At 40.9% G+C, this 15,922-nt stretch overlaps 1 protein-coding gene across 3 annotated transcripts in view; it reads right to left on the minus strand.

Moving 5' to 3' along the window:
* The window catches only part of LOC130910455 (aurora kinase A and ninein-interacting protein), an 88,134-nt gene that overhangs the window by 71,899 nt on the left and 313 nt on the right, over window positions 1–15,922 (minus strand). Inside the window, exon 1 of one of the 3 annotated variants that reach the window (XM_057827788.1) lies at window positions 15,800–15,906. The exons of the other annotated variants lie outside the window; for them this stretch is intronic. The gene's annotated coding sequence lies outside the window, so the exon portion shown is untranslated. Of the gene's footprint in view, window positions 1–15,799; window positions 15,907–15,922 lie in introns of those variants that run through there. 3 annotated transcript variants of the gene reach the window in all.

Consider the following 15,922-nt stretch of genomic DNA (forward strand, 5'->3'; position numbering starts at 1 on the left):
AAGTTTTTGGCGAGACAAATTGTTGACGGTCATTTTCACTTCCAGTTTGGACCTCTCCGCTTCAACGAAACCTCAATATTTTTCATCAGGGACCTGAACACATGTCTTGAGGCTCCCCTGAAACAGGTTTGAGGTCAATAGATTTTTTTCCCTTGGAGGAGGAGCCTGTCTCGTAAAGAAGGCCATTTCCTGTTTCCACTAGGGGGCGCCAGGCCTAATGGGTAATATTTCAATGCAGTCGTGTTCAGGCTGGGATATCTCATATACATGCTAGAAATGAAAAAGATTGAACGTTGTATCACCGAGTTTTTAATCATATTCTGAATTTGGTATTTTGCCCAAAAATGGCCGACTTTGGGACCACGCCCAGGTCAGACCCTTGAGTGAAAACTCACCATTTTGAAAACTTAAGATCTCATATGTCTCCTGAATAGTCTGACCAATTTTGAAGACGATCCAACTATTTTCTTCAGCGACAAGGTCTCAAATGTAAATCGATAAAATTTCACATTTGATCCAAAATTTCCGGCTTCCTGTTGGGTTTGGAATATTGGTGCAAGAGACTTTTTGGAGCAGTTTTACACAATGTATCGACTCACCAAATTTCATCATTCTACGTTGAAAAAACCTAATAGGACAGGCCTTTTTGAAAATTTCAAGGGGGCGCCACTGAGCGATTTTGTTAAATTTTTTTGTAGATTATCAAAATTTACGCAAAGTTGCATGTATGTGCAAATTTTGGTGAGTTTTCGTGCATGTTCAGGCCTCCAAACGTAAACTCCAACTGTGAACCGAAAAAATTTCACATTTGATCCAAAATATCCGATTTCCTGTCAGATTTGGAATATGGGTGCAAGAGGCTTTTTTGAACAGTTAGGCATAAGGTATCTACTCCCCAAATTTCATCGCTCTACATTGAAAACCTGAGAGGAAAGGCCTTTTTGAAAATTTTAAGGGTCAAGGGGGCGCCACTGAGCCATTTTTTGAAATTTTTTCAAAACGACGCTAGATTATCAAATTTTACGCGAATCTGCACGTATGTGCAAATTTTGGTGACTTTTCGTGCATGTTCAGGCCTCCAAATTGGCCATTTTCATTTGCCATGAAGAAAGAAGAATAATAATAATAATAATAACTAGGCCTGCAAGCAGGACTGAACGGGCCCTCGCAATCTAGCGCAACTCGGACGTCACGCAACTCGGACTGTGTGCAGGTCAGGGTGGTGGCAGATCCTCCTCTCTAATCATCTCATTAGAACCTAACAAGCTCGAAAGTCGCCTCTTTACATTCACACACCTAACAGGTAAAAAAAAACCTATTGGAGAGAGTACTACAAAAAAGGAGGTACTACTGAGCTGTGCAGCCAAGCCCTTATTAAAAACCAAAATTAATCTTCTAACTGGGCCAATTCGACCAAGTGTGCCAAATATTGTGGCTCTATAAGCTGCCTGAGTCTCTGAAAAAAAATATTTCCTTTCAATGGCGGATAAAGGGTCGTCACGGCAACAGACAGAGACACGTGGACATGGGCCGTAAATAAGTATTTTAATAGGTCTTGAAACTACAATGACCAACCTGAAAAGAACTGGACATGTGTTGGAAAAACGAGTGACTTTCTATTGCCACTAGTTGGCGCTGTAGGGTTGATGCAAATGACCCCTACAAGAACCTTCAGGGTATGACTCTCAACAAGCACGGGAAGTTTGGCGCAGATATCTTGTATATCTGCCGAGTTATGACTGTTCAAAGTTTTTGGAGAGAAAAATTGTTGACAGTCATTTTCACTTTCCTGTTTGGACCCCTCCGCTTCAACGAAACTTCAATATTTTTCATCAGGCACCTGAAGACAGGTCTTAAGGCTTCCCTTAAGCATGTTTGAGGTAGATTGATTTTTTTCCCTTTAGAGGAGGAGTGTGTCCCGTAAAAAAGGGCATTTCCTGTTCCCACTAGGAGGCGCCAGGCACAAATGGTAAATTTTCAATCCAGTCCTGCTCAGGCTGGTATACCTCACACACATGCCAGATTTAAAATAGATTGAACGTTGTATGAGGGTGTTATCAGTCATTTTCCGAATTCGGTGTTTTGGCGAAAAAATGGAAGAATTTGGCGCCCCGCCCAGGTCAGGCCCGTGAATGTAAACACACCATTTTTATAACTTAAGATTTCATATGCCTCATGAACAGTCTCACCAATTTTGAGAATGATCAAACTAATTCCCTAGGTGCCAAGGTGTAAAATGTGCACACTGTAAATCGATAAAAAGTTCACATTCAATCCAAAATACCCGATTTCCTGTAGGATTTGGAATGTGTGTGCAAGAGACTTTTTGGAGCAGTTTTGCACAAAGTTTTGACTCTCCAAATTTCATCACTCTATGTTAGAAAAACCTAAATGGAGAGGCCTTTTTGAAAATTTCAAGGGGGCGCCACTGAGCCATTTTGTTAAATTGTTTCGTAACGTTGCAAGATTATCGAACGTTATCCAAAGCCGCATGTATGTGCAAATTTTGGTGAGTTTTTATGCATATTCAAGCCTCCAAATGTAAACTCTTACTGTGAACCCATGAAAATTTCACATTCGATCCAAAATACCCGATTTCCTGTTGGATTTGGAATATGGGTGCAAGAGACTTTTTGGAGCAGTTTTGCATAAGGTATCTACTCCCCAAATTTCCTTGCTCTATGTTGAAAAAACCCAATAGGAAAGGCCTTTTTTAAAACTTCTTTCTGTCGCCACTAGTTGGCACTGTAGAGTTGATGCAAATGACCCCTACAAGAACCTTCAGGGTATGACTCTCAACAAACACGGAAAGTTTGGCGCAGATATGTTGCATATCTGCCGAGTTATGACTGTTCAAAATTTTTGGCGAGACAAATTGTTGACGGTCATTTTCACTTCCAGTTTGGACCTCTCCGCTTCAACGAAACCTCAATATTTTTCATCAGGGACCTGAACACATGTCTTGAGGCTCCCCTGAAACAGGTTTGAGGTCAATAGATTTTTTTCCCTTGGAGGAGGATCCTCTCTCGTAAAGAATGCCATTTCCTGTTCCCACTAGGGGGCGCCAGGCCTAATGAGTAATATTTCAATGCAGTCGTGTTCAGGCTGGGATATCTCATATACATGCTAGAAATGAAAAAGATTGAACGTTGTATCACGGAGTTTTTAATCATTTTCTGAATTTGGTATTTTGCCTAAAAATGGCCAACTTTGGGACTACGCCCAGGCCAGACCCTTGGATGAAAACTCACCATTTTGAAAACTTAAGATCTCATATGTCTCCTGAATAGTCTGACCAATTTTGAAGACGATCCAACTATTTTCTTCAGCGACAAGGTCTCAAATGTAAATCGATAAAATTTCGCATTTGATCCAAAATTTCCGACTTCCTGTTGGATTTGGAATGTAGGTGCAAGAGACTTTTTGGAGCAGTTTTACACAATGTATCGACTCACCAAATTTCATCATTCTACGTTGAAAAAACCTAATAGGACAGGCCTTTTTGAAAATTTCAAGGGGGCGCCACTGAGCCTTTTTGTTAATTTTTTTCAAAGATTATCAAAATTTACGCAAAGTTGAACATATGTGCACATTTTGGTGAGTTTTCGTGCATGTTCAAGCCTCCAAATGTGAACTCAAACTGTGAGCCGAAAAAATTTCAGATTCGATCCAAAATAACCGATTTTCTGTTGGATTTGGAATATGGGTGCAAGAGGCTTTTTTGAGCAGTTAGGCATAAGGTATCTACTCCCCAAATTTCATTGCTCTACGTTGAAAACCTGAGAGGAGAGGCCTTTTTGAAAATTTTAAGGGTCAAGGGGGCGCCACTGAGCCATTTTTTGACATTTTTTCAAAACGACGCAAGATTATCGAAATTTACGCGAATCTGCACGTATGTGCAAATTTTGGTGACTTTTCGTGCATGTTCAGGCCTCCAAATTGGCCATTTTCATTTGCCATGAAAAAAGAAGAATAATAATAACTAGGCCTGCAAGCAGGACTGAACGGGCCCTCGCAATCTAGCGCAACTCGGACGTCACGCAACTCGGACTGTGTGCAGGTCAGGGTGGTGGCAGATCCTCCTCTCTAATCATCTCATTAGAACCTAACATGCTCGAAAGTCGCCTATATACATTCCCACACCCAAGAGATAAAAACCCCTATTGGAGAGAGTACTACAAAAAAGGAGCCACTACTGAGCTGTGCAGCCAAGCCATTATTCAAAACTAAAATTAATCTTCTAACTGGTCCAATTCGACCAAGTGTGCCAAATATTGTGGCTCCTCTATAAGCTGCCTGAGTCTCTGAAAAAAAATATTTCCTTTAAATGGCGAACAAAGGGTCGTCACGGCAACAGACAGAGACACGTGGACATGGGCCGTAAATAAGTATTTTAATAGGTCTTGAAACTACAATGACCAACCTGAAAAGAACTGGACATGTATTGGAAAAACGAGTGACTTTCTATTGCCACTAGTTGGCGCTGTAGGGTTGATGCAAATGACCCCTACAAGGCCCTTCAGGGTATGACTCTCAACAAGCACGGGAAGTTTGGCGCAGATATGTTGTATATCTGCCGAGTTATGACTGTTCAAAGTTTTTGGAGAGAAAAATTGTTGACAGTCATTTTCACTTTCCTGTTTGGACCCCTCCGCTTCAACGAAACTTCAATATTTTTCATCAGGCACCTGAAGACAGGTCTTAAGGCTTCCCTTATGCAGGTTTGAGGTAGATTGATTTTTTCCCTTTAGAGGAGGAGTGTGTCCCGTAAAAAAGGGCATTTCCTGTTCCCATTAGGAGGCGCCAGGCACAAATGGTAAATTTTCAATCCAGTCCTGCTCAGGCTGGTATACCTCACACACATGCCAGATTTAAAATAGATTGAACGTTGTATGAGGGAGTTATGAGTCATTTTCCGAATTCGGTGTTTTGACGAAAAAATGGCCGACTTTGGCGCCCCGCCCATGTCAGGCCCGTGAATGAAAACACACCATTTTGATAACTTAAGATTTCTTATGCCTCATGAACAGTCTCGCCAATTTTGAGAATGATCAAACTAATTCCCTAGGTGCCAAGGTGTAAAATGTGCACACTGTAAATCGATAAAAAATTTGCATTCAATCCAAAATACCCGATTTCCTGTTGGGTTTGGAATACGCATGCAAGAGACTTTTTGGAGCAGTTTTGTACAAGGTATCGACTCTCCGAATTTCATCCCTCTACGTTGAAAAAACCTAAATGGAGAGGCCTTTTTGAAAATTTCAAGGGGGCGCCACTGAGCCATTTTGTTACATTTTTTTGTAACATTGCAAGATTATCGAACGTTATCCAAAGCCGCATGTATGTGCAAATTTTGGTGAGTTTTTATGCATATTCAAGCCTCCAAATGTAAACTCTTACTGTGAACCCATGAAAATTTCACATTCGATCCAAAATACCCGATTTCCTGTTGGATTTGGAATATGGGTGCAAGAGACTTTTTGGAGCAGTTTTGCATAAGGTATCTACTCCCCAAATTTCCTTGCTCTATGTTGAAAAAACCTAATAGGAAAGGCCTTTTTTAAAACTTCTTTCTGTCGCCACTAGTTGGCACTGTAGAGTTGATGCAAATGACCCCTACAAGAACCTTCAGGGTATGACTCTCAACAAACACGGAAAGTTTGGCGCAGATATGTTGCATATCTGCCGAGTTATGATTGTTCAAAGTTTTTGGCGAGACAAATTGTTGACGGTCATTTTCACTTCCAGTTTGGACCTCTCCGCTTCAACGAAACCTCAATATTTTTCATCAGGGACCTGAACACATGTCTTGAGGCTCCCCTGAAACAGGTTTGAGGTCAATAGATTTTTTTCCCTTGGAGGAGGAGCCTGTCTCGTAAAGAAGGCCATTTCCTGTTTCCACTAGGGGGCGCCAGGCCTAATGGGTAATATTTCAATGCAGTCGTGTTCAGGCTGGGATATCTCATATACATGCTAGAAATGAAAAAGATTGAACGTTGTATCACCGAGTTTTTAATCATATTCTGAATTTGGTATTTTGCCCAAAAATGGCCGACTTTGGGACCACGCCCAGGTCAGACCCTTGAGTGAAAACTCACCATTTTGAAAACTTAAGATCTCATATGTCTCCTGAATAGTCTGACCAATTTTGAAGACGATCCAACTATTTTCTTCAGCGACAAGGTCTCAAATGTAAATCGATAAAATTTCACATTTGATCCAAAATTTCCGGCTTCCTGTTGGGTTTGGAATATTGGTGCAAGAGACTTTTTGGAGCAGTTTTACACAATGTATCGACTCACCAAATTTCATCATTCTACGTTGAAAAAACCTAATAGGACAGGCCTTTTTGAAAATTTCAAGGGGGCGCCACTGAGCGATTTTGTTAAATTTTTTTGTAGATTATCAAAATTTACGCAAAGTTGCATGTATGTGCAAATTTTGGTGAGTTTTCGTGCATGTTCAGGCCTCCAAACGTAAACTCCAACTGTGAACCGAAAAAATTTCACATTTGATCCAAAATATCCGATTTCCTGTCAGATTTGGAATATGGGTGCAAGAGGCTTTTTTGAACAGTTAGGCATAAGGTATCTACTCCCCAAATTTCATCGCTCTACGTTGAAAACCTGAGAGGAAAGGCCTTTTTGAAAATTTTAAGGGTCAAGGGGGCGCCACTGAGCCATTTTTTGAAATTTTTTCAAAACGACGCTAGATTATCAAATTTTACGCGAATCTGCACGTATGTGCAAATTTTGGTGACTTTTCGTGCATGTTCAGGCCTCCAAATTGGCCATTTTCATTTGCCATGAAGAAAGAAGAATAATAATAATAATAATAATAATAATCCTTTGCATTACAATAGGGCCTTCGCACGCCTAGTGCTCGGGCCCTAATAATCCTTTGCATTACAATAGGGCCTTCGCACGCCTAGTGCTCGGGCCCTAATAATAATCCTTTGCATTACAATAGGGCCTTCGCACGCCTAGTGCTCGGGCCCTAATAATAACTAGGCCTGCAAGCAGGACTGAACGGGCCCTCGCAATCTAGCGCAACTCGGACGTCACGCAACTCGGACTGTGTGCAGGTCAGGGTGGTGGCAGATCCTCCTCTTTAATCATCTCATTAGAACCTAACATGCTCAAAAGTCGCCTATTTACATTCCCACACCCAAGAGATAAAAACCCCTATTGGAGAGAGTACTACAAAAAAGGAGCCACTACTGAGCTGTGCAGCCAAGCCCTTATTCAAAACCAAAATTAATCTTCTAACTCGGCCAATTCGACCAAGTGTGCCAACTATTGTGGCTCTATAAGCTCCCTGAGTCTCTGAAAAAAAATATTTCCTTTAAATGGCGAACAAAGGGTCGTCACGGCAACAGACAGAGACACGTGGACATGGGCCGTAAAAAAGTATTTTAATAGGTCTTGAAACTACAATGACCAACATGAAAAGAACTGGACATGTTTTGGAAAAACGAGTGACTTTCTATCGCCACTAGTTGGCGCTGTAGGGTTGATGCAAATGACCCCTACAAGGCCCTTCAGGGTATGACTCTCAACAAGCACGGGAAGTTTGGCGCAGATATCTTGTATATCTGCCGAGTTATGACTGTTCAAAGTTTTTGGAGAGAAAAATTGTTGACAGTCATTTTCACTTTCCTGTTTGGACCCCTCCGCTTCAACGAAACTTCAATATTTTTCATCAGGCACCTGAAGACAGGTCTTAAGGTTTCCCTTATGCAGGTTTGAGGTAGATTGATTTTTTTCCCTTTAGAGGAGGAGTGTGTCCCGTAAAAAAGGGCATTTCCTGTTCCCACTAGGAGGCGCCAGGCACAAATGGTAAATTTTCAATCCAGTCCTGCTCAGGCTGGTATACCTCACACACATGCCAGATTTAAAATAGATTGAACGTTGTATGAGGGAGTTATCAGTCATTTTCCGAATTCGGTTTTTGGCGAAAAAATGGAAGAGTTTGGCGCCCCGCCCAGGTCAGGCCCATGAATGAAAACACACCATTTTTATAACTTAAGATTTCATATGCCTCATGAACAGTCTCACTAATTTTGAGAATGATCAAACTAATTCCCTAGGTGCCAAGGTGTAAAATGTGCACACTGTAAATCGATAAAAAGTTCACATTCAATCCAAAATACCCGATTTCCTGTAGGATTTGGAATGTGTGTGCAAGAGACTTTTTGGAGCAGTTTTGCACAAAGTTTTGACTCTCCAAATTTCATCACTCTATGTTAGAAAAACCTAAATGGAGAGGCCTTTTTGAAAATTTCAAGGGGGCGCCAGTGAGCCATTTTTTTACATGTTTTCGTAACGTTGCAAGATTATTGAACGTTATGCAAAGCCGCATGTATGTCGAAATTTTTGTGAGTTTTCGTGCATGTTCAAGCCTCCAAATGTAAACTCCTACTGTGAACCGATAAAAATTTCACATTTGATCCAAAATACCCGATTTCCTGTTGGATTTGGAATACGGGTGCAAGAGACTTTTTGGAGCAGTTTTGCATAAGGTATCTACTCCCCAAATTTCCTCGCTCTATGTTGAAAAAACCCAATAGGAAAGGCCTTTTTTAAAACTTCTTTCTGTCGCCACTAGTTGGCACTGTAGAGTTGATGCAAATGACCCCTACAAAAACCTTCAGGGTATGACTCTCAACAAACACGGAAAGTTTGGCGCAGATATGTTGCATATCTGCCGAGTTATGACTGTTCAAAGTTTTTGGCGAGACAAATTGTTGACGGTCATTTTCACTTCCAGTTTGGACCTCTCCGCTTCAACGAAACCTCAATATTTTTCATCAGGCACCTGAACACATGTCTTGAGGCTCCCCTGAAACAGGTTTGAAGTCAATAGATTTTTTTCCCTTGGAGGAGGAGCCTGTCTCGTAAAGAAGGCCATTTCCTGTTCCCACTAGGGGGCGCCAGGCCTAATGAGTAATATTTCAATGCAGTCGTGTTCAGGCTGGGATATCTCATATACATGCTAGAAATGAAAAAGATTGAACGTTGTATCACGGAGTTTTTAATCATTTTCTGAATTTGGTATTTTGCCCAAAAATGGCCGACTTTGGGACCACGCCCAGGTCAGACCCTTGGATGAAAACTCACCATTTTGAAAACTTAAGATCTCATATGTCTCCTGAATAGTCTGACCAATTTTGAAGACGATCCAACTATTTTCTTCAGCGACAAGGTCTCAAATGTAAATCGATAAAATTTCGCATTTGATCCAAAATTTCCGACTTCCTGTTGGATTTGGAATATAGGTGCAAGAGACTTTTTGGAGCAGTTTTACACAATGTATCGACTCACCAAATTTCATCATTCTACGTTGAAAAAACCTAATAGGACAGGCCTTTTTGAAAATTTCAAGGGGGCGCCACTGAGCCTTTTTGTTAATTTTTTTCAAAGATTATCAAAATTTACGCAAAGTTGAACATATGTGCACATTTTGGTGAGTTTTCGTGCATGTTCAAGCCTCCAAATGTGAACTCCAACTGTGAACCGAAAAAATTTCAGATTCGATCCAAAATAACCGATTTCCTGTTGGATTTGGAATATGGGTGCAAGAGGCTTTTTTGAGCAGTTAGGCATAAGGTATCTACTCCCCAAATTTCATTGCTCTACGTTGAAAACCTGAGAGGAGAGGCCTTTTTGAAAATTTTAAGGGTCAAGGGGGCGCCACTGAGCCATTTTTTGACATTTTTTCAAAACGACGCAAGATTATCGAAATTTACGCGAATCTGCACGTATGTGCAAATTTTGGTGACTTTTCGTGCATGTTCAGGCCTCCAAATTGGCCATTTTCATTTGCCATGAAGAAAGAATAATAATAATAATAATAATAATAATAATAACTAGCCCTGCAAGCAGGACTGACGGGCCCTCGCGTATGGCGCAACTCGGACGTCAAACAAAGTCGGAGGGCAAGCAGGTCGGGGCGGTGGCAGTCGACAACAGACAGATATCCAGGCAGATATATTGCATGTCTGAATGTTCAGAATTAGTGGGGAGAGAAAATGGCGACGGTCATGATGACTTTCTTATCGGACCCCTCTGCTTTAACAAAACAAAAGTGTTTATTAGGCACCTGAACACGGTCATTATGACTTTCCTATTGGACCCCTCTGCTTTAAGGAAACAAAAGTCTTACCCGAGTATAAGTCGCATTTGTGGGTGAAATTTACTTGATAAAATCCAACACATAGAACAGATATGTCATCTTGAAAGGCAATTTAATATAAAGATACAATAGAGAACAACATGCTGAATAAATGTACAGTGTACAGTGCATAAACAACGAAATGCGAATATACTGTCCTCACCAGGACGCTACCGCTCGGTCCTGGCTATAGACAGCGAACTCCAAAAAGACAATTCTGGATGTCCGCATAATTTGTTGAATCAATTTGGTCCTCGATAACAAACAGGTTCACATCACCGTAAATAAATGATAATTACGTACTATTACAGCAATAATGTAACAGATTAGTATGCGTTCGCTAGCATTAGCACACCATTCAAACAACCACACAACTGGCTGTAAGTGTCCGCTCGCGGGTGGAAAACACACAACAACAGAAAAGATGATACACGCAGGCGTTGCCTCTGTAGAGATATTTTAAAGGCATAAACAATGAACGTAGGTTCGCAGCCGTCTTTCTCTCTCGCTAACTAGTCCACTCACTCACTCACTCACTCACTCACTCACTCACTCACTCACTCACTCACTCACTCACTCACTCACTCACTCACTCACTCACTCACTCACTCACTCACTCACTCAGAGCTACGTGGCTGTCTGTCTTCTTCTGGTGTGCGAGCGCTTATTCACGTAAACAAGTGCGAGTGCGCTCCCAGGTGGGCGTGAAAGCGCCACAAACTAAATGCATCCATTTCAATATAAAAAAGTCAATTATACAATTGAACATACATTGCCAAAGGCAGAACGCGAACGTGGCCATAGCTATTAACAGTTATTCAGATAACTATAGCATGCTAACAAGTTTACAAAACCATCAGTCCAAAACACCAAAATAACACGGGAAATTATATCATAATGTGTTAATAATTTCACTCACCAGGGGGCACCAGGCCTAATGGTTTTGTAAACCTGTTAGCATGCTATAGTAATCTGAATAACTGTTAATAGCTATGGCCACGTTCGCGTTCTGCCTTTGGCAATGTATGTTCAATTGTATAATTGACTTTTTTATATTGAAATGGATGCATTTAGTTTGTGGCGCTTTCACGCCCAACTGGGAGCGCACTCGTTATTATTATTTTTTCATGGCAAATGAAAATGGCCATAGCTATTAAGAGTTATTCAGATAACTATAGCATGCTAACAAGTTTACAAAACCATTAGTCCAAAACACCTAAATAACATGGGAAATGTTATCATAATGTGTTAATAATTTCACACATAAGTCACTGCTGAGTATAAGTCGCACCCCAAACCAAAATATGAAGAAAAAAAAACACGACTTATAGTCGGAAAAATACAGTAGTCTTTTACTGAATTGTATTGTCAAAAATAAGACACATTTGCTCCCCTGCCCAGGAAAGGGCCGTGAATGAAATGTCACCATTTTGATAACCTAACATCTCATATGTGTCATGAACATTCATTCATTCATTCATTTTCCATGCCGCTTTTCCTCACGAGGGTCGCGGAGGTGCTGGAGCCTATCCCAGCTAACTCGGGGCAGTAGGCAGGGGACACCCTGAACTGGTTGCCAGCCAATTGCAGGGCACAAGGAGACATACAACCATTCACGCGCACACTCATACCTACGGACAATTTAGAGTGCTCAATCAGCCTACCATGCATGTTTTTGGGATGTCTGACCAATTTTGAGAAGCATTCAACTTACTGCTTCGGCGTAATGGTCTCAAACGTGCATGCAGGTTTTTGACAAAAATGCAAGATTCAATCCATAATACCCGATTTCCTGTTGGGTTTGGAATATGGGTGCAAGAGACTTTTTGGAGCAGTTTTGCACAACGTATCCACTCCCCAAATTTCATCACTCTACGTCGAAAAAAACTAATAGGACAGGCCTTTTTTAAAAATTGAAGGGGGCGCCACTGAGCCATTTTATTACATCTTTTGGCAATGTTGCTAAATTCATGAAATCTACATGAAGCCACATGTATGTGCACATTTTGGTGAGTTTTCGAGCATGTTCAGACCTCGAAATTGGCCATTTTGTGACAAAATGCCGAGGGTCTTTTCACTTTCCTGTTTGGATACTGCAACATCAACGAAAACTCAATATTTTTCATCAGATACCTAAAGACATGTCTTAAGGCTCCCCTGATGCAGGTTTGAGATCAATTGATGTTTTTCACCAGGAGGAGGAGCCTTTTTCGTAAAAAAGGGTGTTTCCTCTTCCCACAAGGGGGCGCCAGGCCTAATGGAAAATATTTCAATGCAGTCGTGTTCAGGTTAAGACACCTTACATGCATGCCAAATATGAAAAAGATTGGACCTTGTATCAGGAAGGTATTAATCATTTACTGAAATTGGCGCGTTGCCAAAAAAACACCCGACTTTGGTACCCCGCCCAGGTCAGGCCCGTGGACGAAAACTCACCATTTTCACAACTTAGTATCTCATATGTCTCATGAACACTTACACCAATTTTGAGGAAGATCCAACGTACTGGCTCGGCGCAACGGTCTGAAACGTGCATGCTGGTTTTCGCCCAAAATGCTATATTTTTCAACATTCAATCCAGAATATCCCATTTCCTGTTGGGTTTGGAATATGGGTGCTTTAGACTTTTTGAAGCGGTTCTGGACAACGTATCCACTCCCCAAATTTCATCGCCCTACGTTGAAATACATCAAAGCAAAGGGCATTTTGAAAATTGCAAGGGGGCGCCACTGAGCCATTTTTTAATTTTTTTTGTAAACGTTGCCAAATTGTCGCAATTTTCGCGAAGCCGGATGTATATGCAAATTTTGGTGAGTTTTTGAGCATGTTCAGGCCTTCAAATTGGCCATTTTCATTTGCCATGAAAAAAAAATAATAATAAATATAGGTCGCACCGGAGTATAAGTCGCATTTTTGGGGGAAATTTACTTGATAAAATCCAACACATAGAACAGATATGTCATCTTGAAAGGCAATTTAATATAAAAATACAATAGAGAACAACATGCTGAATAAATGTACAGTGTACAGTGCATAAACAACAAAATGCGAATGTACTGTCCTCACCAGGACGCTACCGCTCGGTCCTGGCTATATACAGCGAACTCCAAAAAGACAATGCTGGACGTCCGCATAATTTGTTGAATCAATTTGGTCCTCGATAGCAAACAGGTTGACATTAACGTAAATAAATGATAATTAGGTACTATTACAGCAATAACGTAACAGATTAGCATGCGTTCGCTAGCATTAGCACACCATTCAAACAACCACACAACTGGCTGTAAGTGTCCCCTCGCGGGTGGAAAACACACAACAACAACAGAAAAGATGATACACGCAGGCGTTGCCTCTGTAGAGATATTTTGAAAGCATAAACAATGAACTTAGGTTCGCAGCCGTCTTTCCCTCTCGCTAACTCGCCCACTCACTCACTCACTCACTCACTCACTCACTCACTCACTCACTCACTCACTCACTCACTCACTCACTCACTCACTCACTCACTCACTCACTCACTCACTCACTCACTCACTCACTCACTCACTCACTCACTCAGAGCTACGTAGCTGTCTGTCTTCTTCTGGTGTGCAAGCGCTCTTCTTCACGTAAACAAGTGGGAGTGCGCTCCCAGGTGGGCGTGAAAGCTCCACAAACTAAATGCATCCATTTCAATATAAAAAAGTCAATTATACAATTGAACATACATTGCCAAAGGCAGAACGCGAACGTGGCCATAGCTATTAAGAGTTATTCAGATAACTATAGCATGCTAACAAGTTTACAAAACCATTAGTCCAAAACACCAAAATAACATGGGAAATTTTATCATAATGTGTTAATAATTTCACACATAAGTCGCTGCTGAGTATAAGTCGCACCCCAAACCAAAATATGAAAACAACCGCGACTTATAGTCCGAAAAATACAGTAGTCATTTACTGAATTGTATTGTCAAAAATAAGACACATTTGCTCCCCTGCCCAGGAAAGGGTCGTGAATGAAATGTCACCATTTTGATAACCTAACATCTCATATGTGTCATGAACAATCTGACTAATTTTGAGGAGCATTCAACTTACTGCTTCGGCGTAATGGTCTCAAACGTGCACGCAGGTTTTTGACAAAAAATGCCATGTTCTGCAAGATTCAATCCATAATACCTGATTTCCTGTTGGGTATGGAATATGGGTGCAAGAGACTTTTTGGAGCAGTTTTGCACAACGTATCCACTCCCCAAATTTCATCACTCTACGTCGAAAAAAACTAATAGGACAGGCCTTTTTTAAAAATTGAAGGGGGCGCCACTGAGCCATTTTATTACATCTTTTGGCAATGTTGCTAAATTCATGAAATTTACATGAAGCCGCATGTATGTGCACATTTTGGTGAGTTTTCGAGCATGTTCAGACCTTGAAATTGGCCATTTTGAGACAAAATGCCGAGGGTCTTTTCACTTTCCTGTTTGGGTACTGCTACATCAACGAAAACTCAATATTTTTTGTCAGATACCTAAAGACATGTCTTAATGCTCCCCTGATGCAGGTTTGAGGTCAATTGATGTTTTTCACCAGGAGGAGGAGCCTTTCTCATTAAAAAGGGTGTTTCCTCTTCCCACAAGGGGGCGCCAGGCCTAATGGAAAATATTTCAATGCAGTCGTGTTCAGGTTAAGACACCTTACACGCATGCCAAATATGAAAAAGATTGGACCTTGTATCAGGAAGTTATTAATCATTAATGAAATTGGCGCGTTGCCAAAAAAACACCCGACTTTGGTACCCCGCCCAGCTCAGGCCCGTGGACGAAAACTCACCATTTTCACAACTTAGTATCTCATATGTCTCATCAACACTTTCACCAATTTTGAGGAAGATCCAACGTACTGGCTCGGCGCAATGGTCTGAAACGTGCATGCTGGTTTTCGCCCAAAATGCTATGTTTTTCAACATTCAATCCAAAATATCCCATTTCCTGTTGGGTTTGGAATATGGGTGCTGCAGACTTTTTGAAGCGTCTCTGGACAATGTATCCACTCCCCAAATTTCATCTCTCTACGTTGAAAAACATCAAAGCAAAGAGCATTTTTAAAATTGAAAGGGGGCGCCACTGAGCCATTTGTTGCTTTTTTTTTTAAACGTTGCTAAATTTTCGAAATTTTCGCGAAGCCGGATGTATGTGCAAATTTTGGTGAGTTTTTGAGCATGTTCAGGCCTTCAAATTGCCCATTTTCATTTGCCATGAAAAAATAATAATAATAATAATAATAATAATAATAATAATCCTTCGAAGAACAATAGGGCCTCGCACGCTGAGAGTGCTCGGGCCCTAATAATAATCCTTTGCATTACAATAGGGCCTTCGCACGCCTAGTGCTCGGGCCCTAATAATAATAATAATAATAATAATAATAATAATCCTTTGCATTACAATAGGGCCTTCGCACGTCTAGTGCTCGGGCCCTAATAATAATAATAATAATCCTTTGCAAAACAATAGGGCCTTCGCACGCTGAGTGCTCGGGCCCTAATAATCCTTTGCAAAACAATAATAATAATAATAATCCTTTGCAAAACAATAGGGCCTTCGCACGCTCAGTGCTCGGGCCCTAATGACACTTCTACGAACATGAAGAGGTCACCGTCAATTATAACCATGTGATATGAGCCGCACTTAAACGCAACATTTTAAATGACCTTTTAAAGCAGCACATTTTGTCTAAACGTGACTGTATCAATTTATTTAGTTAAT

This window comes from Corythoichthys intestinalis, chromosome 22, assembly GCF_030265065.1.
Source record: "Corythoichthys intestinalis isolate RoL2023-P3 chromosome 22, ASM3026506v1, whole genome shotgun sequence".
Classification (NCBI taxonomy): Eukaryota; Metazoa; Chordata; class Actinopteri; order Syngnathiformes; family Syngnathidae; genus Corythoichthys; species Corythoichthys intestinalis.